At 43.8% G+C, this 20,786-nt stretch overlaps 59 non-coding genes across 59 annotated transcripts; all 59 read right to left on the reverse strand.

Annotated features, from left to right (window-relative positions):
- Nucleotides 1-197: 197 nt before the first annotated feature.
- Nucleotides 198-270, reverse strand: trnar-acg (transfer RNA arginine (anticodon ACG)). Its single transcript has one exon. It is a non-coding gene; the product is annotated as a tRNA-Arg (tRNA).
- Nucleotides 271-468: 198 nt separating this feature from the next.
- On the reverse strand, nucleotides 469-540 carry trnah-gug (transfer RNA histidin (anticodon GUG)). Its single transcript has one exon. It is a non-coding gene; the product is annotated as a tRNA-His (tRNA).
- A 259-nt stretch (nucleotides 541-799) lies between these two features.
- Nucleotides 800-872, reverse strand: trnar-acg (transfer RNA arginine (anticodon ACG)). The gene has a single exon. It is a non-coding gene; the product is annotated as a tRNA-Arg (tRNA).
- Nucleotides 873-1,070: 198 nt separating this feature from the next.
- trnah-gug (transfer RNA histidin (anticodon GUG)) lies at nucleotides 1,071-1,142 on the reverse strand. Its single transcript has one exon. It is a non-coding gene; the product is annotated as a tRNA-His (tRNA).
- Nucleotides 1,143-1,401: 259 nt separating this feature from the next.
- Nucleotides 1,402-1,474, reverse strand: trnar-acg (transfer RNA arginine (anticodon ACG)). The gene has a single exon. It is a non-coding gene; the product is annotated as a tRNA-Arg (tRNA).
- Nucleotides 1,475-1,672: 198 nt separating this feature from the next.
- On the reverse strand, nucleotides 1,673-1,744 carry trnah-gug (transfer RNA histidin (anticodon GUG)). Its single transcript has one exon. It is a non-coding gene; the product is annotated as a tRNA-His (tRNA).
- Nucleotides 1,745-2,003: 259 nt separating this feature from the next.
- trnar-acg (transfer RNA arginine (anticodon ACG)) lies at nucleotides 2,004-2,076 on the reverse strand. The gene has a single exon. It is a non-coding gene; the product is annotated as a tRNA-Arg (tRNA).
- Nucleotides 2,077-2,274: 198 nt separating this feature from the next.
- On the reverse strand, nucleotides 2,275-2,346 carry trnah-gug (transfer RNA histidin (anticodon GUG)). Its single transcript has one exon. It is a non-coding gene; the product is annotated as a tRNA-His (tRNA).
- Nucleotides 2,347-2,605: 259 nt separating this feature from the next.
- On the reverse strand, nucleotides 2,606-2,678 carry trnar-acg (transfer RNA arginine (anticodon ACG)). Its single transcript has one exon. It is a non-coding gene; the product is annotated as a tRNA-Arg (tRNA).
- A 198-nt stretch (nucleotides 2,679-2,876) lies between these two features.
- On the reverse strand, nucleotides 2,877-2,948 carry trnah-gug (transfer RNA histidin (anticodon GUG)). The gene has a single exon. It is a non-coding gene; the product is annotated as a tRNA-His (tRNA).
- Nucleotides 2,949-3,207: 259 nt separating this feature from the next.
- trnar-acg (transfer RNA arginine (anticodon ACG)) lies at nucleotides 3,208-3,280 on the reverse strand. Its single transcript has one exon. It is a non-coding gene; the product is annotated as a tRNA-Arg (tRNA).
- A 198-nt stretch (nucleotides 3,281-3,478) lies between these two features.
- Nucleotides 3,479-3,550, reverse strand: trnah-gug (transfer RNA histidin (anticodon GUG)). The gene has a single exon. It is a non-coding gene; the product is annotated as a tRNA-His (tRNA).
- Nucleotides 3,551-3,809: 259 nt separating this feature from the next.
- On the reverse strand, nucleotides 3,810-3,882 carry trnar-acg (transfer RNA arginine (anticodon ACG)). Its single transcript has one exon. It is a non-coding gene; the product is annotated as a tRNA-Arg (tRNA).
- Nucleotides 3,883-4,080: 198 nt separating this feature from the next.
- On the reverse strand, nucleotides 4,081-4,152 carry trnah-gug (transfer RNA histidin (anticodon GUG)). The gene has a single exon. It is a non-coding gene; the product is annotated as a tRNA-His (tRNA).
- Nucleotides 4,153-4,411: 259 nt separating this feature from the next.
- On the reverse strand, nucleotides 4,412-4,484 carry trnar-acg (transfer RNA arginine (anticodon ACG)). Its single transcript has one exon. It is a non-coding gene; the product is annotated as a tRNA-Arg (tRNA).
- Nucleotides 4,485-4,682: 198 nt separating this feature from the next.
- trnah-gug (transfer RNA histidin (anticodon GUG)) lies at nucleotides 4,683-4,754 on the reverse strand. Its single transcript has one exon. It is a non-coding gene; the product is annotated as a tRNA-His (tRNA).
- A 259-nt stretch (nucleotides 4,755-5,013) lies between these two features.
- trnar-acg (transfer RNA arginine (anticodon ACG)) lies at nucleotides 5,014-5,086 on the reverse strand. Its single transcript has one exon. It is a non-coding gene; the product is annotated as a tRNA-Arg (tRNA).
- A 198-nt stretch (nucleotides 5,087-5,284) lies between these two features.
- Nucleotides 5,285-5,356, reverse strand: trnah-gug (transfer RNA histidin (anticodon GUG)). The gene has a single exon. It is a non-coding gene; the product is annotated as a tRNA-His (tRNA).
- A 259-nt stretch (nucleotides 5,357-5,615) lies between these two features.
- trnar-acg (transfer RNA arginine (anticodon ACG)) lies at nucleotides 5,616-5,688 on the reverse strand. The gene has a single exon. It is a non-coding gene; the product is annotated as a tRNA-Arg (tRNA).
- Nucleotides 5,689-6,217: 529 nt separating this feature from the next.
- On the reverse strand, nucleotides 6,218-6,290 carry trnar-acg (transfer RNA arginine (anticodon ACG)). The gene has a single exon. It is a non-coding gene; the product is annotated as a tRNA-Arg (tRNA).
- Nucleotides 6,291-6,819: 529 nt separating this feature from the next.
- Nucleotides 6,820-6,892, reverse strand: trnar-acg (transfer RNA arginine (anticodon ACG)). The gene has a single exon. It is a non-coding gene; the product is annotated as a tRNA-Arg (tRNA).
- A 198-nt stretch (nucleotides 6,893-7,090) lies between these two features.
- On the reverse strand, nucleotides 7,091-7,162 carry trnah-gug (transfer RNA histidin (anticodon GUG)). Its single transcript has one exon. It is a non-coding gene; the product is annotated as a tRNA-His (tRNA).
- A 259-nt stretch (nucleotides 7,163-7,421) lies between these two features.
- On the reverse strand, nucleotides 7,422-7,494 carry trnar-acg (transfer RNA arginine (anticodon ACG)). Its single transcript has one exon. It is a non-coding gene; the product is annotated as a tRNA-Arg (tRNA).
- Nucleotides 7,495-7,692: 198 nt separating this feature from the next.
- trnah-gug (transfer RNA histidin (anticodon GUG)) lies at nucleotides 7,693-7,764 on the reverse strand. Its single transcript has one exon. It is a non-coding gene; the product is annotated as a tRNA-His (tRNA).
- Nucleotides 7,765-8,023: 259 nt separating this feature from the next.
- On the reverse strand, nucleotides 8,024-8,096 carry trnar-acg (transfer RNA arginine (anticodon ACG)). Its single transcript has one exon. It is a non-coding gene; the product is annotated as a tRNA-Arg (tRNA).
- Nucleotides 8,097-8,294: 198 nt separating this feature from the next.
- Nucleotides 8,295-8,366, reverse strand: trnah-gug (transfer RNA histidin (anticodon GUG)). The gene has a single exon. It is a non-coding gene; the product is annotated as a tRNA-His (tRNA).
- Nucleotides 8,367-8,625: 259 nt separating this feature from the next.
- Nucleotides 8,626-8,698, reverse strand: trnar-acg (transfer RNA arginine (anticodon ACG)). Its single transcript has one exon. It is a non-coding gene; the product is annotated as a tRNA-Arg (tRNA).
- A 529-nt stretch (nucleotides 8,699-9,227) lies between these two features.
- On the reverse strand, nucleotides 9,228-9,300 carry trnar-acg (transfer RNA arginine (anticodon ACG)). The gene has a single exon. It is a non-coding gene; the product is annotated as a tRNA-Arg (tRNA).
- A 529-nt stretch (nucleotides 9,301-9,829) lies between these two features.
- On the reverse strand, nucleotides 9,830-9,902 carry trnar-acg (transfer RNA arginine (anticodon ACG)). Its single transcript has one exon. It is a non-coding gene; the product is annotated as a tRNA-Arg (tRNA).
- Nucleotides 9,903-10,100: 198 nt separating this feature from the next.
- On the reverse strand, nucleotides 10,101-10,172 carry trnah-gug (transfer RNA histidin (anticodon GUG)). The gene has a single exon. It is a non-coding gene; the product is annotated as a tRNA-His (tRNA).
- Nucleotides 10,173-10,431: 259 nt separating this feature from the next.
- Nucleotides 10,432-10,504, reverse strand: trnar-acg (transfer RNA arginine (anticodon ACG)). The gene has a single exon. It is a non-coding gene; the product is annotated as a tRNA-Arg (tRNA).
- Nucleotides 10,505-10,702: 198 nt separating this feature from the next.
- On the reverse strand, nucleotides 10,703-10,774 carry trnah-gug (transfer RNA histidin (anticodon GUG)). Its single transcript has one exon. It is a non-coding gene; the product is annotated as a tRNA-His (tRNA).
- Nucleotides 10,775-11,033: 259 nt separating this feature from the next.
- Nucleotides 11,034-11,106, reverse strand: trnar-acg (transfer RNA arginine (anticodon ACG)). Its single transcript has one exon. It is a non-coding gene; the product is annotated as a tRNA-Arg (tRNA).
- Nucleotides 11,107-11,304: 198 nt separating this feature from the next.
- Nucleotides 11,305-11,376, reverse strand: trnah-gug (transfer RNA histidin (anticodon GUG)). The gene has a single exon. It is a non-coding gene; the product is annotated as a tRNA-His (tRNA).
- A 259-nt stretch (nucleotides 11,377-11,635) lies between these two features.
- On the reverse strand, nucleotides 11,636-11,708 carry trnar-acg (transfer RNA arginine (anticodon ACG)). Its single transcript has one exon. It is a non-coding gene; the product is annotated as a tRNA-Arg (tRNA).
- Nucleotides 11,709-12,237: 529 nt separating this feature from the next.
- Nucleotides 12,238-12,310, reverse strand: trnar-acg (transfer RNA arginine (anticodon ACG)). Its single transcript has one exon. It is a non-coding gene; the product is annotated as a tRNA-Arg (tRNA).
- A 529-nt stretch (nucleotides 12,311-12,839) lies between these two features.
- On the reverse strand, nucleotides 12,840-12,912 carry trnar-acg (transfer RNA arginine (anticodon ACG)). The gene has a single exon. It is a non-coding gene; the product is annotated as a tRNA-Arg (tRNA).
- A 198-nt stretch (nucleotides 12,913-13,110) lies between these two features.
- trnah-gug (transfer RNA histidin (anticodon GUG)) lies at nucleotides 13,111-13,182 on the reverse strand. The gene has a single exon. It is a non-coding gene; the product is annotated as a tRNA-His (tRNA).
- Nucleotides 13,183-13,441: 259 nt separating this feature from the next.
- trnar-acg (transfer RNA arginine (anticodon ACG)) lies at nucleotides 13,442-13,514 on the reverse strand. The gene has a single exon. It is a non-coding gene; the product is annotated as a tRNA-Arg (tRNA).
- Nucleotides 13,515-13,712: 198 nt separating this feature from the next.
- trnah-gug (transfer RNA histidin (anticodon GUG)) lies at nucleotides 13,713-13,784 on the reverse strand. The gene has a single exon. It is a non-coding gene; the product is annotated as a tRNA-His (tRNA).
- A 259-nt stretch (nucleotides 13,785-14,043) lies between these two features.
- Nucleotides 14,044-14,116, reverse strand: trnar-acg (transfer RNA arginine (anticodon ACG)). The gene has a single exon. It is a non-coding gene; the product is annotated as a tRNA-Arg (tRNA).
- Nucleotides 14,117-14,314: 198 nt separating this feature from the next.
- On the reverse strand, nucleotides 14,315-14,386 carry trnah-gug (transfer RNA histidin (anticodon GUG)). Its single transcript has one exon. It is a non-coding gene; the product is annotated as a tRNA-His (tRNA).
- A 259-nt stretch (nucleotides 14,387-14,645) lies between these two features.
- On the reverse strand, nucleotides 14,646-14,718 carry trnar-acg (transfer RNA arginine (anticodon ACG)). Its single transcript has one exon. It is a non-coding gene; the product is annotated as a tRNA-Arg (tRNA).
- Nucleotides 14,719-15,247: 529 nt separating this feature from the next.
- Nucleotides 15,248-15,320, reverse strand: trnar-acg (transfer RNA arginine (anticodon ACG)). Its single transcript has one exon. It is a non-coding gene; the product is annotated as a tRNA-Arg (tRNA).
- A 198-nt stretch (nucleotides 15,321-15,518) lies between these two features.
- Nucleotides 15,519-15,590, reverse strand: trnah-gug (transfer RNA histidin (anticodon GUG)). Its single transcript has one exon. It is a non-coding gene; the product is annotated as a tRNA-His (tRNA).
- A 259-nt stretch (nucleotides 15,591-15,849) lies between these two features.
- trnar-acg (transfer RNA arginine (anticodon ACG)) lies at nucleotides 15,850-15,922 on the reverse strand. Its single transcript has one exon. It is a non-coding gene; the product is annotated as a tRNA-Arg (tRNA).
- Nucleotides 15,923-16,120: 198 nt separating this feature from the next.
- On the reverse strand, nucleotides 16,121-16,192 carry trnah-gug (transfer RNA histidin (anticodon GUG)). The gene has a single exon. It is a non-coding gene; the product is annotated as a tRNA-His (tRNA).
- Nucleotides 16,193-16,451: 259 nt separating this feature from the next.
- On the reverse strand, nucleotides 16,452-16,524 carry trnar-acg (transfer RNA arginine (anticodon ACG)). The gene has a single exon. It is a non-coding gene; the product is annotated as a tRNA-Arg (tRNA).
- Nucleotides 16,525-17,053: 529 nt separating this feature from the next.
- On the reverse strand, nucleotides 17,054-17,126 carry trnar-acg (transfer RNA arginine (anticodon ACG)). The gene has a single exon. It is a non-coding gene; the product is annotated as a tRNA-Arg (tRNA).
- A 529-nt stretch (nucleotides 17,127-17,655) lies between these two features.
- On the reverse strand, nucleotides 17,656-17,728 carry trnar-acg (transfer RNA arginine (anticodon ACG)). The gene has a single exon. It is a non-coding gene; the product is annotated as a tRNA-Arg (tRNA).
- A 198-nt stretch (nucleotides 17,729-17,926) lies between these two features.
- Nucleotides 17,927-17,998, reverse strand: trnah-gug (transfer RNA histidin (anticodon GUG)). Its single transcript has one exon. It is a non-coding gene; the product is annotated as a tRNA-His (tRNA).
- A 259-nt stretch (nucleotides 17,999-18,257) lies between these two features.
- Nucleotides 18,258-18,330, reverse strand: trnar-acg (transfer RNA arginine (anticodon ACG)). The gene has a single exon. It is a non-coding gene; the product is annotated as a tRNA-Arg (tRNA).
- Nucleotides 18,331-18,528: 198 nt separating this feature from the next.
- Nucleotides 18,529-18,600, reverse strand: trnah-gug (transfer RNA histidin (anticodon GUG)). Its single transcript has one exon. It is a non-coding gene; the product is annotated as a tRNA-His (tRNA).
- Nucleotides 18,601-18,859: 259 nt separating this feature from the next.
- Nucleotides 18,860-18,932, reverse strand: trnar-acg (transfer RNA arginine (anticodon ACG)). Its single transcript has one exon. It is a non-coding gene; the product is annotated as a tRNA-Arg (tRNA).
- Nucleotides 18,933-19,130: 198 nt separating this feature from the next.
- On the reverse strand, nucleotides 19,131-19,202 carry trnah-gug (transfer RNA histidin (anticodon GUG)). Its single transcript has one exon. It is a non-coding gene; the product is annotated as a tRNA-His (tRNA).
- A 259-nt stretch (nucleotides 19,203-19,461) lies between these two features.
- Nucleotides 19,462-19,534, reverse strand: trnar-acg (transfer RNA arginine (anticodon ACG)). Its single transcript has one exon. It is a non-coding gene; the product is annotated as a tRNA-Arg (tRNA).
- A 198-nt stretch (nucleotides 19,535-19,732) lies between these two features.
- trnah-gug (transfer RNA histidin (anticodon GUG)) lies at nucleotides 19,733-19,804 on the reverse strand. Its single transcript has one exon. It is a non-coding gene; the product is annotated as a tRNA-His (tRNA).
- Nucleotides 19,805-20,063: 259 nt separating this feature from the next.
- On the reverse strand, nucleotides 20,064-20,136 carry trnar-acg (transfer RNA arginine (anticodon ACG)). The gene has a single exon. It is a non-coding gene; the product is annotated as a tRNA-Arg (tRNA).
- Nucleotides 20,137-20,334: 198 nt separating this feature from the next.
- On the reverse strand, nucleotides 20,335-20,406 carry trnah-gug (transfer RNA histidin (anticodon GUG)). The gene has a single exon. It is a non-coding gene; the product is annotated as a tRNA-His (tRNA).
- Nucleotides 20,407-20,786: the final 380 nt, after the last annotated feature.

Raw genomic sequence — 20,786 nt, forward strand, 5'->3', positions numbered from 1 at the left:
GTTTTTTAAATGAATGACCTGAGTAACGAGTAGTTTTCTGGTACTGCCGAATGGGTTTTTGGTGTATAATCTTGTTTTTCAAAGAAAGTGTATTTGCAAGTAGCAAAACACCTCGAGAATCGGTCTTAGCACAACCTCCTTTTCCAGTAGGAGCTTTTGACATAAGCACTGATCCTTTTGCAAGTCGAAGAATAGTACGAGCTAGCCAGGAGTCGAACCTGGAATCTTCTGATTCGTAGTCAGACGCGTTGTCCATTGCGCCACTAGCCCCTTACAATAATGCTGTTATAGATTCCACGTGTAACTATATTTTATGCCAACAGCTGAATGCTGTAACAGACCACAGCCGAGGAACCGGGTACCATTACTTATGTCGGCCAAAAACATCTAGTGTAAGCAAAAAAGCTGTCCAGTCTCAGACATTTCACATTAAAAGTGGAGTTGAAGACATTGACAACTCTGAGCTGCTGCCGTGACCCGGATTCGAACCGGGGTTGCTGCGACCACAACGCAGAGTACTAACCACTATACGATCACGGCTGCTTGGTGGAAAGAGTGTACATTTTTTACCCAAGCCACAACTCTGAATATTAGCCTTTGCTGCTTTTTAAATAAAGGACCTGAGTAACGAGTAGTTTTCTGGTACTGCCGAATGGGTTCTTGGTATATAATCTTGTTTTTCAAAGAAAGTGTATTTGCAAGTAGCAAAATACCTCGAGAATCGGTCTTAGCACAACCTCCTTTTCAAGTAGAAGCTTTTGACATAAGCACTGATCCTTTTGCAAGTCGAAGAATAGTACGAGCTAGCCAGGAGTCGAACCTGGAATCTTCTGATTCGTAGTCAGACGCGTTGTCCATTGCGCCACTAGCCCCTTACAAAAATGCTGTTGTAGATTCCACGTGTAACTATATTTTATGCCAACAGCTGAATGCTGTAACAGACCACAGCCGAGGAACCGGGTACCATTACTTATGTCGGCCAAAAACATCTAGTGTAAGCAAAAAAGCTGTCCAGTCTCAGACATTTCACATTAAAAGTGGAGTTGAAGACATTGACAACTCTGAGCTGCTGCCGTGACCCGGATTCGAACCGGGGTTGCTGCGACCACAACGCAGAGTACTAACCACTATACAATCACGGCTGCTTGGTGGAAAGAGTGTACATTTTTTACCCAAGCCACAACTCTGAATATTAGCCTTTGCTGCTTTTTAAATAAAGGACCTGAGTACCGAGTAGTTTTCTGGTACTGCCGAATGGGTTCTTGGTATATAATCTTGTTTTTCAAAGAAAGTGTATTTGCAAGTAGCAAAATACCTCGAGAATCGGTCTTAGCACAACCTCCTTTTCAAGTAGAAGCTTTTGACATAAGCACTGATCCTTTTGCAAGTCGAAGAATAGTACGAGCTAGCCAGGAGTCGAACCTGGAATCTTCTGATTCGTAGTCAGACGCGTTGTCCATTGCGCCACTAGCCCCTTACAAAAATGCTGTTGTAGATTCCACGTGTAACTATATTTTATGCCAACAGCTGAATGCTGTAACAGACCACAGCCGAGGAACCGGGTACCATTACTTATGTCGGCCAAAAACATCTAGTGTAAGCAAAAAAGCTGTCCAGTCTCAGACATTTCACATTAAAAGTGGAGTTGAAGACATTGACAACTCTGAGCTGCTGCCGTGACCCGGATTCGAACCGGGGTTGCTGCGACCACAACGCAGAGTACTAACCACTATACGATCACGGCTGCTTGGTGGAAAGAGTGTACATTTTTTACCCAAGCCACAAGTCGGGATTTTAGCCGTTGCTGTTTTTTAAATGAATGACCTGAGTAACGAGTAGTTTTCTGGTACTGCCGAATGGGTTTTTGGTGTATAATCTTGTTTTTCAAAGAAAGTGTATTTGCAAGTAGCAAAACACCTCGAGAATCGGTCTTAGCACAACCTCCTTTTCCAGTAGGAGCTTTTGACATAAGCACTGATCCTTTTGCAAGTCGAAGAATAGTACGAGCTAGCCAGGAGTCGAACCTGGAATCTTCTGATTCGTAGTCAGACGCGTTGTCCATTGCGCCACTAGCCCCTTACAATAATGCTGTTATAGATTCCACGTGTAACTATATTTTATGCCAACAGCTGAATGCTGTAACAGACCACAGCCGAGGAACCGGGTACCATTACTTATGTCGGCCAAAAACATCTAGTGTAAGCAAAAAAGCTGTCCAGTCTCAGACATTTCACATTAAAAGTGGAGTTGAAGACATTGACAACTCTGAGCTGCTGCCGTGACCCGGATTCGAACCGGGGTTGCTGCGACCACAACGCAGAGTACTAACCACTATACGATCACGGCTGCTTGGTGGAAAGAGTGTACATTTTTTACCCAAGCCACAAGTCGGGATTTTAGCCGTTGCTGTTTTTTAAATGAATGACCTGAGTAACGAGTAGTTTTCTGGTACTGCCGAATGGGTTTTTGGTGTATAATCTTGTTTTTCAAAGAAAGTGTATTTGCAAGTAGCAAAACACCTCGAGAATCGGTCTTAGCACAACCTCCTTTTCCAGTAGGAGCTTTTGACATAAGCACTGATCCTTTTGCAAGTCGAAGAATAGTACGAGCTAGCCAGGAGTCGAACCTGGAATCTTCTGATTCGTAGTCAGACGCGTTGTCCATTGCGCCACTAGCCCCTTACAATAATGCTGTTATAGATTCCACGTGTAACTATATTTTATGCCAACAGCTGAATGCTGTAACAGACCACAGCCGAGGAACCGGGTACCATTACTTATGTCGGCCAAAAACATCTAGTGTAAGCAAAAAAGCTGTCCAGTCTCAGACATTTCACATTAAAAGTGGAGTTGAAGACATTGACAACTCTGAGCTGCTGCCGTGACCCGGATTCGAACCGGGGTTGCTGCGACCACAACGCAGAGTACTAACCACTATACGATCACGGCTGCTTGGTGGAAAGAGTGTACATTTTTTACCCAAGCCACAACTCTGAATATTAGCCTTTGCTGTTTTTTAAATAAAGGACCTGAGTAACGAGTAGTTTTCTGGTACTGCCGAATGGGTTCTTGGTATATAATCTTGTTTTTCAAAGAAAGTGTATTTGCAAGTAGCAAAATACCTCGAGAATCGGTCTTAGCACAACCTCCTTTTCAAGTAGGAGCTTTTGACATAAGCACTGATCCTTTTGCAAGTCGAAGAATAGTACGAGCTAGCCAGGAGTCGAACCTGGAATCTTCTGATTCGTAGTCAGACGCGTTGTCCATTGCGCCACTAGCCCCTTACAATAATGCTGTTGTAGATTCCACGTGTAACTATATTTTATGCCAACGGCTGAATGCTGTAACAGACCACAGCCGAGGAACCGGGTACCATTACTTATGTCGGCCAAAAACATCTAGTGTAAGCAAAAAAGCTGTCGAGTCTCAGACATTTCACATTAAAAGTGGAGTTGAAGACATTGACAACTCTGAGCTGCTGCCGTGACCCGGATTCGAACCGGGGTTGCTGCGACCACAACGCAGAGTACTAACCACTATACGATCACGGCTGCTTGGTGGAAAGAGTGTACATTTTTTACCCAAGCCACAACTCTGAATATTAGCCTTTGCTGTTTTTTAAATAAAGGACCTGAGTAACGAGTAGTTTTCTGGTACTGACGAATGGGTTCTTGGTATATAATCTTGTTTTTCAAAGAAAGTGTATTTGCAAGTAGCAAAATACCTCGAGAATCGGTCTTAGCACAACCTCCTTTTCCAGTAGGAGCTTTTGAAATAAGCACTGATCCTTTTGCAAGTCGAAGAATAGTACGAGCTAGCCAGGAGTCGAACCTGGAATCTTCTGATTCGTAGTCAGACGCGTTGTCCATTGCGCCACTAGCCCCTTACAAAAATGCTGTTGTAGATTCCACGTGTAACTATATTTTATGCCAACAGCTGAATGCTGTAACAGACCACAGCCGAGGAACCGGGTACCATTACTTATGTCGGCCAAAAACATCTAGTGTAAGCAAAAAAGCTGTCGAGTCTCAGACATTTCACATTAAAAGTGGAGTTGAAGACATTGACAACTCTGAGCTGCTGCCGTGACCCGGATTCGAACCGGGGTTGCTGCGACCACAACGCAGAGTACTAACCACTATACGATCACGGCTGCTTGGTGGAAAGAGTGTACATTTTTTACCCAAGCCACAACTCTGAATATTAGCCTTTGCTGTTTTTTAAATAAAGGACCTGAGTAACGAGTAGTTTTCTGGTACTGCCGAATGGGTTCTTGGTATATAATCTTGTTTTTCAAAGAAAGTGTATTTGCAAGTAGCAAAATACCTCGAGAATCGGTCTTAGCACAACCTCCTTTTCAAGTAGGAGCTTTTGACATAAGCACTGATCCTTTTGCAAGTCGAAGAATAGTACGAGCTAGCCAGGAGTCGAACCTGGAATCTTCTGATTCGTAGTCAGACGCGTTGTCCATTGCGCCACTAGCCCCTTACAATAATGCTGTTGTAGATTCCACGTGTAACTATATTTTATGCCAACGGCTGAATGCTGTAACAGACCACAGCCGAGGAACCGGGTACCATTACTTATGTCGGCCAAAAACATCTAGTGTAAGCAAAAAAGCTGTCGAGTCTCAGACATTTCACATTAAAAGTGGAGTTGAAGACATTGACAACTCTGAGCTGCTGCCGTGACCCGGATTCGAACCGGGGTTGCTGCGACCACAACGCAGAGTACTAACCACTATACGATCACGGCTGCTTGGTGGAAAGAGTGTACATTTTTTACCCAAGCCACAACTCTGAATATTAGCCTTTGCTGTTTTTTAAATAAAGGACCTGAGTAACGAGTAGTTTTCTGGTACTGACGAATGGGTTCTTGGTATATAATCTTGTTTTTCAAAGAAAGTGTATTTGCAAGTAGCAAAATACCTCGAGAATCGGTCTTAGCACAACCTCCTTTTCCAGTAGGAGCTTTTGAAATAAGCACTGATCCTTTTGCAAGTCGAAGAATAGTACGAGCTAGCCAGGAGTCGAACCTGGAATCTTCTGATTCGTAGTCAGACGCGTTGTCCATTGCGCCACTAGCCCCTTACAAAAATGCTGTTGTAGATTCCACGTGTAACTATATTTTATGCCAACAGCTGAATGCTGTAACAGACCACAGCCGAGGAACCGGGTACCATTACTTATGTCGGCCAAAAACATCTAGTGTAAGCAAAAAAGCTGTCGAGTCTCAGACATTTCACATTAAAAGTGGAGTTGAAGACATTGACAACTCTGAGCTGCTGCCGTGACCCGGATTCGAACCGGGGTTGCTGCGACCACAACGCAGAGTACTAACCACTATACGATCACGGCTGCTTGGTGGAAAGAGTATACATTTTTTACCCAAGCCACAACTCTGAATATTAGCCTTTGCTGCTTTTTAAATAAAGGACCTGAGTAACGAGTAGTTTTCTGGTACTGCCGAATGGGTTCTTGGTATATAATCTTGTTTTTCAAAGAAAGTGTATTTGCAAGTAGCAAAATACCTCGAGAATCGGTCTTAGCACAACCTCCTTTTCAAGTAGGAGCTTTTGACATAAGCACTGATCCTTTTGCAAGTCGAAGAATAGTACGAGCTAGCCAGGAGTCGAACCTGGAATCTTCTGATTCGTAGTCAGACGCGTTGTCCATTGCGCCACTAGCCCCTTACAATAATGCTGTTATAGATTCCACGTGTAACTATATTTTATGCCAACAGCTGAATGCTGTAACAGACCACAGCCGAGGAACCGGGTACCATTACTTATGTCGGCCAAAAACATCTAGTGTAAGCAAAAAAGCTGTCCAGTCTCAGACATTTCACATTAAAAGTGGAGTTGAAGACATTGACAACTCTGAGCTGCTGCCGTGACCCGGATTCGAACCGGGGTTGCTGCGACCACAACGCAGAGTACTAAGCACTATACGATCACGGCTGCTTGGTGGAAAGAGTGTACATTTTTTACCCAAGCCACAAGTCAGGATTTTAGCCGTTGCTGTTTTTTAAATGAATGACCTGAGTAACGAGTAGTTTTCTGGTACTGCCGAATGGGTTTTTGGTGTATAATCTTGTTTTTCAAAGAAAGTGTATTTGCAAGTAGCAAAACACCTCGAGAATCGGTCTTAGCACAACCTCCTTTTCCAGTAGGAGCTTTTGACATAAGCACTGATCCTTTTGCAAGTCGAAGAATAGTACGAGCTAGCCAGGAGTCGAACCTGGAATCTTCTGATTCGTAGTCAGACGCGTTGTCCATTGCGCCACTAGCCCCTTACAATAATGCTGTTATAGATTCCACGTGTAACTATATTTTATGCCAACAGCTGAATGCTGTAACAGACCACAGCCGAGGAACCGGGTACCATTACTTATGTCGGCCAAAAACATCTAGTGTAAGCAAAAAAGCTGTCCAGTCTCAGACATTTCACATTAAAAGTGGAGTTGAAGACATTGACAACTCTGAGCTGCTGCCGTGACCCGGATTCGAACCGGGGTTGCTGCGACCACAACGCAGAGTACTAAGCACTATACGATCACGGCTGCTTGGTGGAAAGAGTGTACATTTTTTACCCAAGCCACAAGTCGGGATTTTAGCCGTTGCTGTTTTTTAAATGAATGACCTGAGTAACGAGTAGTTTTCTGGTACTGCCGAATGGGTTTTTGGTGTATAATCTTGTTTTTCAAAGAAAGTGTATTTGCAAGTAGCAAAACACCTCGAGAATCGGTCTTAGCACAACCTCCTTTTCCAGTAGGAGCTTTTGACATAAGCACTGATCCTTTTGCAAGTCGAAGAATAGTACGAGCTAGCCAGGAGTCGAACCTGGAATCTTCTGATTCGTAGTCAGACGCGTTGTCCATTGCGCCACTAGCCCCTTACAATAATGCTGTTATAGATTCCACGTGTAACTATATTTTATGCCAACAGCTGAATGCTGTAACAGACCACAGCCGAGGAACCGGGTACCATTACTTATGTCGGCCAAAAACATCTAGTGTAAGCAAAAAAGCTGTCCAGTCTCAGACATTTCACATTAAAAGTGGAGTTGAAGACATTGACAACTCTGAGCTGCTGCCGTGACCCGGATTCGAACCGGGGTTGCTGCGACCACAACGCAGAGTACTAACCACTATACGATCACGGCTGCTTGGTGGAAAGAGTGTACATTTTTTACCCAAGCCACAACTCTGAATATTAGCCTTTGCTGTTTTTTAAATAAAGGACCTGAGTAACGAGTAGTTTTCTGGTACTGCCGAATGGGTTCTTGGTATATAATCTTGTTTTTCAAAGAAAGTGTATTTGCAAGTAGCAAAATACCTCGAGAATCGGTCTTAGCACAACCTCCTTTTCAAGTAGGAGCTTTTGACATAAGCACTGATCCTTTTGCAAGTCGAAGAATAGTACGAGCTAGCAAGGAGTCGAACCTGGAATCTTCTGATTCGTAGTCAGACGCGTTGTCCATTGCGCCACTAGCCCCTTACAATAATGCTGTTGTAGATTCCACGTGTAACTATATTTTATGCCAACGGCTGAATGCTGTAACAGACCACAGCCGAGGAACCGGGTACCATTACTTATGTCGGCCAAAAACATCTAGTGTAAGCAAAAAAGCTGTCGAGTCTCAGACATTTCACATTAAAAGTGGAGTTGAAGACATTGACAACTCTGAGCTGCTGCCGTGACCCGGATTCGAACCGGGGTTGCTGCGACCACAACGCAGAGTACTAACCACTATACGATCACGGCTGCTTGGTGGAAAGAGTGTACATTTTTTACCCAAGCCACAACTCTGAATATTAGCCTTTGCTGTTTTTTAAATAAAGGACCTGAGTAACGAGTAGTTTTCTGGTACTGACGAATGGGTTCTTGGTATATAATCTTGTTTTTCAAAGAAAGTGTATTTGCAAGTAGCAAAATACCTCGAGAATCGGTCTTAGCACAACCTCCTTTTCCAGTAGGAGCTTTTGAAATAAGCACTGATCCTTTTGCAAGTCGAAGAATAGTACGAGCTAGCCAGGAGTCGAACCTGGAATCTTCTGATTCGTAGTCAGACGCGTTGTCCATTGCGCCACTAGCCCCTTACAAAAATGCTGTTGTAGATTCCACGTGTAACTATATTTTATGCCAACAGCTGAATGCTGTAACAGACCACAGCCGAGGAACCGGGTACCATTACTTATGTCGGCCAAAAACATCTAGTGTAAGCAAAAAAGCTGTCGAGTCTCAGACATTTCACATTAAAAGTGGAGTTGAAGACATTGACAACTCTGAGCTGCTGCCGTGACCCGGATTCGAACCGGGGTTGCTGCGACCACAACGCAGAGTACTAACCACTATACGATCACGGCTGCTTGGTGGAAAGAGTATACATTTTTTACCCAAGCCACAACTCTGAATATTAGCCTTTGCTGCTTTTTAAATAAAGGACCTGAGTAACGAGTAGTTTTCTGGTACTGCCGAATGGGTTCTTGGTATATAATCTTGTTTTTCAAAGAAAGTGTATTTGCAAGTAGCAAAATACCTCGAGAATCGGTCTTAGCACAACCTCCTTTTCAAGTAGGAGCTTTTGACATAAGCACTGATCCTTTTGCAAGTCGAAGAATAGTACGAGCTAGCCAGGAGTCGAACCTGGAATCTTCTGATTCGTAGTCAGACGCGTTGTCCATTGCGCCACTAGCCCCTTACAATAATGCTGTTATAGATTCCACGTGTAACTATATTTTATGCCAACAGCTGAATGCTGTAACAGACCACAGCCGAGGAACCGGGTACCATTACTTATGTCGGCCAAAAACATCTAGTGTAAGCAAAAAAGCTGTCCAGTCTCAGACATTTCACATTAAAAGTGGAGTTGAAGACATTGACAACTCTGAGCTGCTGCCGTGACCCGGATTCGAACCGGGGTTGCTGCGACCACAACGCAGAGTACTAAGCACTATACGATCACGGCTGCTTGGTGGAAAGAGTGTACATTTTTTACCCAAGCCACAAGTCGGGATTTTAGCCGTTGCTGTTTTTTAAATGAATGACCTGAGTAACGAGTAGTTTTCTGGTACTGCCGAATGGGTTTTTGGTGTATAATCTTGTTTTTCAAAGAAAGTGTATTTGCAAGTAGCAAAACACCTCGAGAATCGGTCTTAGCACAACCTCCTTTTCCAGTAGGAGCTTTTGACATAAGCACTGATCCTTTTGCAAGTCGAAGAATAGTACGAGCTAGCCAGGAGTCGAACCTGGAATCTTCTGATTCGTAGTCAGACGCGTTGTCCATTGCGCCACTAGCCCCTTACAATAATGCTGTTATAGATTCCACGTGTAACTATATTTTATGCCAACAGCTGAATGCTGTAACAGACCACAGCCGAGGAACCGGGTACCATTACTTATGTCGGCCAAAAACATCTAGTGTAAGCAAAAAAGCTGTCCAGTCTCAGACATTTCACATTAAAAGTGGAGTTGAAGACATTGACAACTCTGAGCTGCTGCCGTGACCCGGATTCGAACCGGGGTTGCTGCGACCACAACGCAGAGTACTAAGCACTATACGATCACGGCTGCTTGGTGGAAAGAGTGTACATTTTTTACCCAAGCCACAAGTCGGGATTTTAGCCGTTGCTGTTTTTTAAATGAATGACCTGAGTAACGAGTAGTTTTCTGGTACTGCCGAATGGGTTTTTGGTGTATAATCTTGTTTTTCAAAGAAAGTGTATTTGCAAGTAGCAAAACACCTCGAGAATCGGTCTTAGCACAACCTCCTTTTCCAGTAGGAGCTTTTGACATAAGCACTGATCCTTTTGCAAGTCGAAGAATAGTACGAGCTAGCCAGGAGTCGAACCTGGAATCTTCTGATTCGTAGTCAGACGCGTTGTCCATTGCGCCACTAGCCCCTTACAATAATGCTGTTATAGATTCCACGTGTAACTATATTTTATGCCAACAGCTGAATGCTGTAACAGACCACAGCCGAGGAACCGGGTACCATTACTTATGTCGGCCAAAAACATCTAGTGTAAGCAAAAAAGCTGTCCAGTCTCAGACATTTCACATTAAAAGTGGAGTTGAAGACATTGACAACTCTGAGCTGCTGCCGTGACCCGGATTCGAACCGGGGTTGCTGCGACCACAACGCAGAGTACTAACCACTATACGATCACGGCTGCTTGGTGGAAAGAGTGTACATTTTTTACCCAAGCCACAACTCTGAATATTAGCCTTTGCTGTTTTTTAAATAAAGGACCTGAGTAACGAGTAGTTTTCTGGTACTGCCGAATGGGTTCTTGGTATATAATCTTGTTTTTCAAAGAAAGTGTATTTGCAAGTAGCAAAATACCTCGAGAATCGGTCTTAGCACAACCTCCTTTTCAAGTAGGAGCTTTTGACATAAGCACTGATCCTTTTGCAAGTCGAAGAATAGTACGAGCTAGCAAGGAGTCGAACCTGGAATCTTCTGATTCGTAGTCAGACGCGTTGTCCATTGCGCCACTAGCCCCTTACAATAATGCTGTTGTAGATTCCACGTGTAACTATATTTTATGCCAACGGCTGAATGCTGTAACAGACCACAGCCGAGGAACCGGGTACCATTACTTATGTCGGCCAAAAACATCTAGTGTAAGCAAAAAAGCTGTCGAGTCTCAGACATTTCACATTAAAAGTGGAGTTGAAGACATTGACAACTCTGAGCTGCTGCCGTGACCCGGATTCGAACCGGGGTTGCTGCGACCACAACGCAGAGTACTAACCACTATACGATCACGGCTGCTTGGTGGAAAGAGTGTACATTTTTTACCCAAGCCACAACTCTGAATATTAGCCTTTGCTGTTTTTTAAATAAAGGACCTGAGTAACGAGTAGTTTTCTGGTACTGACGAATGGGTTCTTGGTATATAATCTTGTTTTTCAAAGAAAGTGTATTTGCAAGTAGCAAAATACCTCGAGAATCGGTCTTAGCACAACCTCCTTTTCCAGTAGGAGCTTTTGAAATAAGCACTGATCCTTTTGCAAGTCGAAGAATAGTACGAGCTAGCCAGGAGTCGAACCTGGAATCTTCTGATTCGTAGTCAGACGCGTTGTCCATTGCGCCACTAGCCCCTTACAAAAATGCTGTTGTAGATTCCACGTGTAACTATATTTTATGCCAACAGCTGAATGCTGTAACAGACCACAGCCGAGGAACCGGGTACCATTACTTATGTCGGCCAAAAACATCTAGTGTAAGCAAAAAAGCTGTCGAGTCTCAGACATTTCACATTAAAAGTGGAGTTGAAGACATTGACAACTCTGAGCTGCTGCCGTGACCCGGATTCGAACCGGGGTTGCTGCGACCACAACGCAGAGTACTAACCACTATACGATCACGGCTGCTTGGTGGAAAGAGTATACATTTTTTACCCAAGCCACAACTCTGAATATTAGCCTTTGCTGCTTTTTAAATAAAGGACCTGAGTAACGAGTAGTTTTCTGGTACTGCCGAATGGGTTCTTGGTATATAATCTTGTTTTTCAAAGAAAGTGTATTTGCAAGTAGCAAAATACCTCGAGAATCGGTCTTAGCACAACCTCCTTTTCAAGTAGGAGCTTTTGACATAAGCACTGATCCTTTTGCAAGTCGAAGAATAGTACGAGCTAGCCAGGAGTCGAACCTGGAATCTTCTGATTCGTAGTCAGACGCGTTGTCCATTGCGCCACTAGCCCCTTACAATAATGCTGTTATAGATTCCACGTGTAACTATATTTTATGCCAACAGCTGAATGCTGTAACAGACCACAGCCGAGGAACCGGGTACCATTACTTATGTCGGCCAAAAACATCTAGTGTAAGCAAAAAAGCTGTCCAGTCTCAGACATTTCACATTAAAAGTGGAGTTGAAGACATTGACAACTCTGAGCTGCTGCCGTGACCCGGATTCGAACCGGGGTTGCTGCGACCACAACGCAGAGTACTAAGCACTATACGATCACGGCTGCTTGGTGGAAAGAGTGTACATTTTTTACCCAAGCCACAAGTCGGGATTTTAGCCGTTGCTGTTTTTTAAATGAATGACCTGAGTAACGAGTAGTTTTCTGGTACTGCCGAATGGGTTTTTGGTGTATAATCTTGTTTTTCAAAGAAAGTGTATTTGCAAGTAGCAAAACACCTCGAGAATCGGTCTTAGCACAACCTCCTTTTCCAGTAGGAGCTTTTGACATAAGCACTGATCCTTTTGCAAGTCGAAGAATAGTACGAGCTAGCCAGGAGTCGATCCTGGAATCTTCTGATTCGTAGTCAGACGCGTTGTCCATTGCGCCACTAGCCCCTTACAATAATGCTGTTATAGATTCCACGTGTAACTATATTTTATGCCAACAGCTGAATGCTGTAACAGACCACAGCCGAGGAACCGGGTACCATTACTTATGTCGGCCAAAAACATCTAGTGTAAGCAAAAAAGCTGTCCAGTCTCAGACATTTCACATTAAAAGTGGAGTTGAAGACATTGACAACTCTGAGCTGCTGCCGTGACCCGGATTCGAACCGGGGTTGCTGCGACCACAACGCAGAGTACTAAGCACTATACGATCACGGCTGCTTGGTGGAAAGAGTGTACATTTTTTACCCAAGCCACAAGTCGGGATTTTAGCCGTTGCTGTTTTTTAAATGAATGACCTGAGTAACGAGTAGTTTTCTGGTACTGCCGAATGGGTTTTTGGTGTATAATCTTGTTTTTCAAAGAAAGTGTATTTGCAAGTAGCAAAACACCTCGAGAATCGGTCTTAGCACAACCTCCTTTTCCAGTAGGAGCTTTTGACATAAGCACTGATCCTTTTGCAAGTCGAAGAATAGTACGAGCTAGCCAGGAGTCGAACCTGGAATCTTCTGATTCGTAGTCAGACGCGTTGTCCATTGCGCCACTAGCCCCTTACAATAATGCTGTTATAGATTCCACGTGTAACTATATTTTATGCCAACAGCTGAATGCTGTAACAGACCACAGCCGAGGAACCGGGTACCATTACTTATGTCGGCCAAAAACATCTAGTGTAAGCAAAAAAGCTGTCCAGTCTCAGACATTTCACATTAAAAGTGGAGTTGAAGACATTGACAACTCTGAGCTGCTGCCGTGACCCGGATTCGAACCGGGGTTGCTGCGACCACAACGCAGAGTACTAACCACTATACGATCACGGCTGCTTGGTGGAAAGAGTGTACATTTTTTACCCAAGCCACAACTCTGAATATTAGCCTTTGCTGTTTTTTAAATAAAGGACCTGAGTAACGAGTAGTTTTCTGGTACTGCCGAATGGGTTCTTGGTATATAATCTTGTTTTTCAAAGAAAGTGTATTTGCAAGTAGCAAAATACCTCGAGAATCGGTCTTAGCACAACCTCCTTTTCAAGTAGGAGCTTTTGACATAAGCACTGATCCTTTTGCAAGTCAAAGAATAGTACGAGCTAGCCAGGAGTCGAACCTGGAATCTTCTGATTCGTAGTCAGACGCGTTGTCCATTGCGCCACTAGCCCCTTACAATAATGCTGTTGTAGATTCCACGTGTAACTATATTTTATGCCAACGGCTGAATGCTGTAACAGACCACAGCCGAGGAACCGGGTACCATTACTTATGTCGGCCAAAAACATCTAGTGTAAGCAAAAAAGCTGTCGAGTCTCAGACATTTCACATTAAAAGTGGAGTTGAAGACATTGACAACTCTGAGCTGCTGCCGTGACCCGGATTCGAACCGGGGTTGCTGCGACCACAACGCAGAGTACTAACCACTATACGATCACGGCTGCTTGGTGGAAAGAGTGTACATTTTTTACCCAAGCCACAACTCTGAATATTAGCCTTTGCTGTTTTTTAAATAAAGGACCTGAGTAACGAGTAGTTTTCTGGTACTGACGAATGGGTTCTTGGTATATAATCTTGTTTTTCAAAGAAAGTGTATTTGCAAGTAGCAAAATACCTCGAGAATCGGTCTTAGCACAACCTCCTTTTCCAGTAGGAGCTTTTGAAATAAGCACTGATCCTTTTGCAAGTCGAAGAATAGTACGAGCTAGCCAGGAGTCGAACCTGGAATCTTCTGATTCGTAGTCAGACGCGTTGTCCATTGCGCCACTAGCCCCTTACAAAAATGCTGTTGTAGATTCCACGTGTAACTATATTTTATGCCAACAGCTGAATGCTGTAACAGACCACAGCCGAGGAACCGGGTACCATTACTTATGTCGGCCAAAAACATCTAGTGTAAGCAAAAAAGCTGTCGAGTCTCAGACATTTCACATTAAAAGTGGAGTTGAAGACATTGACAACTCTGAGCTGCTGCCGTGACCCGGATTCGAACCGGGGTTGCTGCGACCACAACGCAGAGTACTAACCACTATACGATCACGGCTGCTTGGTGGAAAGAGTATACATTTTTTACCCAAGCCACAACTCTGAATATTAGCCTTTGCTGCTTTTTAAATAAAGGACCTGAGTAACGAGTAGTTTTCTGGTACTGCCGAATGGGTTCTTGGTATATAATCTTGTTTTTCAAAGAAAGTGTATTTGCAAGTAGCAAAATACCTCGAGAATCGGTCTTAGCACAACCTCCTTTTCAAGTAGGAGCTTTTGACATAAGCACTGATCCTTTTGCAAGTCGAAGAATAGTACGAGCTAGCCAGGAGTCGAACCTGGAATCTTCTGATTCGTAGTCAGACGCGTTGTCCATTGCGCCACTAGCCCCTTACAATAATGCTGTTATAGATTCCACGTGTAACTATATTTTATGCCAACAGCTGAATGCTGTAACAGACCACAGCCGAGGAACCGGGTACCATTACTTATGTCGGCCAAAAACATCTAGTGTAAGCAAAAAAGCTGTCCAGTCTCAGACATTTCACATTAAAAGTGGAGTTGAAGACATTGACAACTCTGAGCTGCTGCCGTGACCCGGATTCGAACCGGGGTTGCTGCGACCACAACGCAGAGTACTAAGCACTATACGATCACGGCTGCTTGGTGGAAAGAGTGTACATTTTTTACCCAAGCCACAAGTCGGGATTTTAGCCGTTGCTGTTTTTTAAATGAATGACCTGAGTAACGAGTAGTTTTCTGGTACTGCCGAATGGGTTTTTGGTGTATAATCTTGTTTTTCAAAGAAAGTGTATTTGCAAGTAGCAAAACACCTCGAGAATCGGTCTTAGCACAACCTCCTTTTCCAGTAGGAGCTTTTGACATAAGCACTGATCCTTTTGCAAGTCGAAGAATAGTACGAGCTAGCCAGGAGTCGAACCTGGAATCTTCTGATTCGTAGTCAGACGCGTTGTCCATTGCGCCACTAGCCCCTTACAATAATGCTGTTATAGATTCCACGTGTAACTATATTTTATGCCAACAGCTGAATGCTGTAACAGACCACAGCCGAGGAACCGGGTACCATTACTTATGTCGGCCAAAAACATCTAGTGTAAGCAAAAAAGCTGTCCAGTCTCAGACATTTCACATTAAAAGTGGAGTTGAAGACATTGACAACTCTGAGCTGCTGCCGTGACCCGGATTCGAACCGGGGTTGCTGCGACCACAACGCAGAGTACTAACCACTATACGATCACGGCTGCTTGGTGGAAAGAGTGTACATTTTTTACCCAAGCCACAACTCTGAATATTAGCCTTTGCTGTTTTTTAAATAAAGGACCTGAGTAACGAGTAGTTTTCTGGTACTGCCGAATGGGTTCTTGGTATATAATCTTGTTTTTCAAAGAAAGTGTATTTGCAAGTAGCAAAATACCTCGAGAATCGGTCTTAGCACAACCTCCTTTTCAAGTAGGAGCTTTTGACATAAGCACTGATCCTTTTGCAAGTCGAAGAATAGTACGAGCTAGCCAGGAGTCGAACCTGGAATCTTCTGATTCGTAGTCAGACGCGTTGTCCATTGCGCCACTAGCCCCTTACAATAATGCTGTTGTAGATTCCACGTGTAACTATATTTTATGCCAACGGCTGAATGCTGTAACAGACCACAGCCGAGGAACCGGGTACCATTACTTATGTCGGCCAAAAACATCTAGTGTAAGCAAAAAAGCTGTCGAGTCTCAGACATTTCACATTAAAAGTGGAGTTGAAGACATTGACAACTCTGAGCTGCTGCCGTGACCCGGATTCGAACCGGGGTTGCTGCGACCACAACGCAGAGTACTAACCACTATACGATCACGGCTGCTTGGTGGAAAGAGTGTACATTTTTTACCCAAGCCACAACTCTGAATATTAGCCTTTGCTGCTTTTTAAATAAAGGACCTGAGTAACGAGTAGTTTTCTGGTACTGCCGAATGGGTTCTTGGTATATAATCTTGTTTTTCAAAGAAAGTGTATTTGCAAGTAGCAAAATACCTCGAGAATCGGTCTTAGCACAACCTCCTTTTCAAGTAGGAGCTTTTAAAATAAGCACTGATCCTTTTGCAAGTCGAAGAATAGTACGAGCTAGCCAGGAGTCGAACCTGGAATCTTCTGATTCGTAGTCAGACGCGTTGTCCATTGCGCCACTAGCCCCTTACAATAATGCTGTTGTAGATTCCACGTGTAACTATATTTTATGCCAACGGCTGAATGCTGTAACAGACCACAGCCGAGGAACCGGGTACCATTACTTATGTCGGCCAAAAACATCTAGTGTAAGCAAAAAAGCTGTCCAGTCTCAGACATTTCACATTAAAAGTGGAGTTGAAGACATTGACAACTCTGAGCTGCTGCCGTGACCCGGATTCGAACCGGGGTTGCTGCGACCACAACGCAGAGTACTAAGCACTATACGATCACGGCTGCTTGGTGGAAAGAGTGTACATTTTTTACCCAAGCCACAAGTCGGGATTTTAGCCGTTGCTGTTTTTTAAATGAATGACCTGAGTAACGAGTAGTTTTCTGGTACTGCCGAATGGGTTTTTGGTGTATAATCTTGTTTTTCAAAGAAAGTGTATTTGCAAGTAGCAAAACACCTCGAGAATCGGTCTTAGCACAACCTCCTTTTCCAGTAGGAGCTTTTGACATAAGCACTGATCCTTTTGCAAGTCGAAGAATAGTACGAGCTAGCCAGGAGTCGAACCTGGAATCTTCTGATTCGTAGTCAGACGCGTTGTCCATTGCGCCACTAGCCCCTTACAATAATGCTGTTATAGATTCCACGTGTAACTATATTTTATGCCAACAGCTGAATGCTGTAACAGACCACAGCCGAGGAACCGGGTACCATTACTTATGTCGGCCAAAAACATCTAGTGTAAGCAAAAAAGCTGTCCAGTCTCAGACATTTCACATTAAAAGTGGAGTTGAAGACATTGACAACTCTGAGCTGCTGCCGTGACCCGGATTCGAACCGGGGTTGCTGCGACCACAACGCAGAGTACTAAGCACTATACGATCACGGCTGCTTGGTGGAAAGAGTGTACATTTTTTACCCAAGCCACAAGTCGGGATTTTAGCCGTTGCTGTTTTTTAAATGAATGACCTGAGTAACGAGTAGTTTTCTGGTACTGCCGAATGGGTTTTTGGTGTATAATCTTGTTTTTCAAAGAAAGTGTATTTGCAAGTAGCAAAACACCTCGAGAATCGGTCTTAGCACAACCTCCTTTTCCAGTAGGAGCTTTTGACATAAGCACTGATCCTTTTGCAAGTCGAAGAATAGTACGAGCTAGCCAGGAGTCGAACCTGGAATCTTCTGATTCGTAGTCAGACGCGTTGTCCATTGCGCCACTAGCCCCTTACAATAATGCTGTTATAGATTCCACGTGTAACTATATTTTATGCCAACAGCTGAATGCTGTAACAGACCACAGCCGAGGAACCGGGTACCATTACTTATGTCGGCCAAAAACATCTAGTGTAAGCAAAAAAGCTGTCCAGTCTCAGACATTTCACATTAAAAGTGGAGTTGAAGACATTGACAACTCTGAGCTGCTGCCGTGACCCGGATTCGAACCGGGGTTGCTGCGACCACAACGCAGAGTACTAACCACTATACGATCACGGCTGCTTGGTGGAAAGAGTGTACATTTTTTACCCAAGCCACAACTCTGAATATTAGCCTTTGCTGTTTTTTAAATAAAGGACCTGAGTAACGAGTAGTTTTCTGGTACTGCCGAATGGGTTCTTGGTATATAATCTTGTTTTTCAAAGAAAGTGTATTTGCAAGTAGCAAAATACCTCGAGAATCGGTCTTAGCACAACCTCCTTTTCAAGTAGGAGCTTTTGACATAAGCACTGATCCTTTTGCAAGTCAAAGAATAGTACGAGCTAGCCAGGAGTCGAACCTGGAATCTTCTGATTCGTAGTCAGACGCGTTGTCCATTGCGCCACTAGCCCCTTACAATAATGCTGTTGTAGATTCCACGTGTAACTATATTTTATGCCAACGGCTGAATGCTGTAACAGACCACAGCCGAGGAACCGGGTACCATTACTTATGTCGGCCAAAAACATCTAGTGTAAGCAAAAAAGCTGTCGAGTCTCAGACATTTCACATTAAAAGTGGAGTTGAAGACATTGACAACTCTGAGCTGCTGCCGTGACCCGGATTCGAACCGGGGTTGCTGCGACCACAACGCAGAGTACTAACCACTATACGATCACGGCTGCTTGGTGGAAAGAGTGTACATTTTTTACCCAAGCCACAACTCTGAATATTAGCCTTTGCTGTTTTTTAAATAAAGGACCTGAGTAACGAGTAGTTTTCTGGTACTGACGAATGGGTTCTTGGTATATAATCTTGTTTTTCAAAGAAAGTGTATTTGCAAGTAGCAAAATACCTCGAGAATCGGTCTTAGCACAACCTCCTTTTCAAGTAGGAGCTTTTGACATAAGCACTGATCCTTTTGCAAGTCGAAGAATAGTACGAGCTAGCAAGGAGTCGAACCTGGAATCTTCTGATTCGTAGTCAGACGCGTTGTCCATTGCGCCACTAGCCCCTTACAATAATGCTGTTGTAGATTCCACGTGTAACTATATTTTATGCCAACGGCTGAATGCTGTAACAGACCACAGCCGAGGAACCGGGTACCATTACTTATGTCGGCCAAAAACATCTAGTGTAAGCAAAAAAGCTGTCGAGTCTCAGACATTTCACATTAAAAGTGGAGTTGAAGACATTGACAACTCTGAGCTGCTGCCGTGACCCGGATTCGAACCGGGGTTGCTGCGACCACAACGCAGAGTACTAACCACTATACGATCACGGCTGCTTGGTGGAAAGAGTGTACATTTTTTACCCAAGCCACAAGTCGGTATTTTAGCCGTTGCTGTTTTTTAAATGAATGACCTGAGTAACGAGTAGTTTTCTGGTACTGCCGAATGGGTTTTTGGTGTATAATCTTGTTTTTCAAAGAAAGTGTATTTGCAAGTAGCAAAACACCTCGAGAATCGGTCTTAGCACAACCTCCTTTTCCAGTAGGAGCTTTTGACATAAGCACTGATCCTTTTGCAAGTCGAAGAATAGTACGAGCTAGCCAGGAGTCGAACCTGGAATCTTCTGATTCGTAGTCAGACGCGTTGTCCATTGCGCCACTAGCCCCTTACAATAATGCTGTTATAGATTCCACGTGTAACTATATTTTATGCCAACAGCTGAATGCTGTAACAGACCACAGCCGAGGAACCGGGTACCATTACTTATGTCGGCCAAAAACATCTAGTGTAAGCAAAAAAGCTTTCCAGTCTCAGACATTTCACATTAAAAGTGGAGTTGAAGACATTGACAACTCTGAGCTGCTGCCGTGACCCGGATTCGAACCGGGGTTGCTGCGACCACAACGCAGAGTACTAACCACTATACGATCACGGCTGCTTGGTGGAAAGAGTGTACATTTTTTACCCAAGCCACAACTCTGAATATTAGCCTTTGCTGTTTTTTAAATAAAGGACCTGAGTAACGAGTAGTTTTCTGGTACTGACGAATGGGTTCTTGGTATATAATCTTGTTTTTCAAAGAAAGTGTATTTGCAAGTAGCAAAATACCTCGAGAATCGGTCTTAGCACAACCTCCTTTTCAAGTAGGAGCTTTTGACATAAGCACTGATCCTTTTGCAAGTCGAAGAATAGTACGAGCTAGCCAGGAGTCGAACCTGGAATCTTCTAATTCGTAGTCAGACGCGTTGTCCATTGCGCCACTAGCCCCTTACAATAATGCTGTTATAGATTCCACGTGTAACTATATTTTATGCCAACAGCTGAATGCTGTAACAGACCACAGCCGAGGAACCGGGTACCATTACTTATGTCGGCCAAAAACATCTAGTGTAAGCAAAAAAGCTGTCCAGTCTCAGACATTTCACATTAAAAGTCGAGTGGAAGACATTGACAACTCTGAGCTGCTGCCGTGACCCGGATTCGAACCGGGGTTGCTGCGACCACAACGCAGAGTACTAACCACTATACGATCACGGCTGCTTGGTGGAAAGAGTGTACATTTTTTACCCAAGCCACAACTCTGAATATTAGCCTTTGCTGTTTTTTAAATAAAGGACCTGAGTAACGAGTAGTTTTCTGGTACTGACGAATGGGTTCTTGGTATATAATCTTGTTTTTCAAAGAAAGTGTATTTGCAAGTAGCAAAATACCTCGAGAATCGGTCTTAGCACAACCTCCTTTTCAAGTAGGAGCTTTTGACATAAGCACTGATCCTTTTGCAAGTCGAAGAATAGTACGAGCTAGCAGGAGTCGAACCTGGAATCTTCTGATTCGTAGTCAGACGCGTTGTCCATTGCGCCACTAGCCCCTTACAAAATGCTGTTGTAGATTCCACGTGTAACTATATTTTATGCCAA

This window comes from Pungitius pungitius, chromosome 16 (assembly GCF_949316345.1).
Source record: "Pungitius pungitius chromosome 16, fPunPun2.1, whole genome shotgun sequence".
Classification (NCBI taxonomy): Eukaryota; Metazoa; Chordata; class Actinopteri; order Perciformes; family Gasterosteidae; genus Pungitius; species Pungitius pungitius.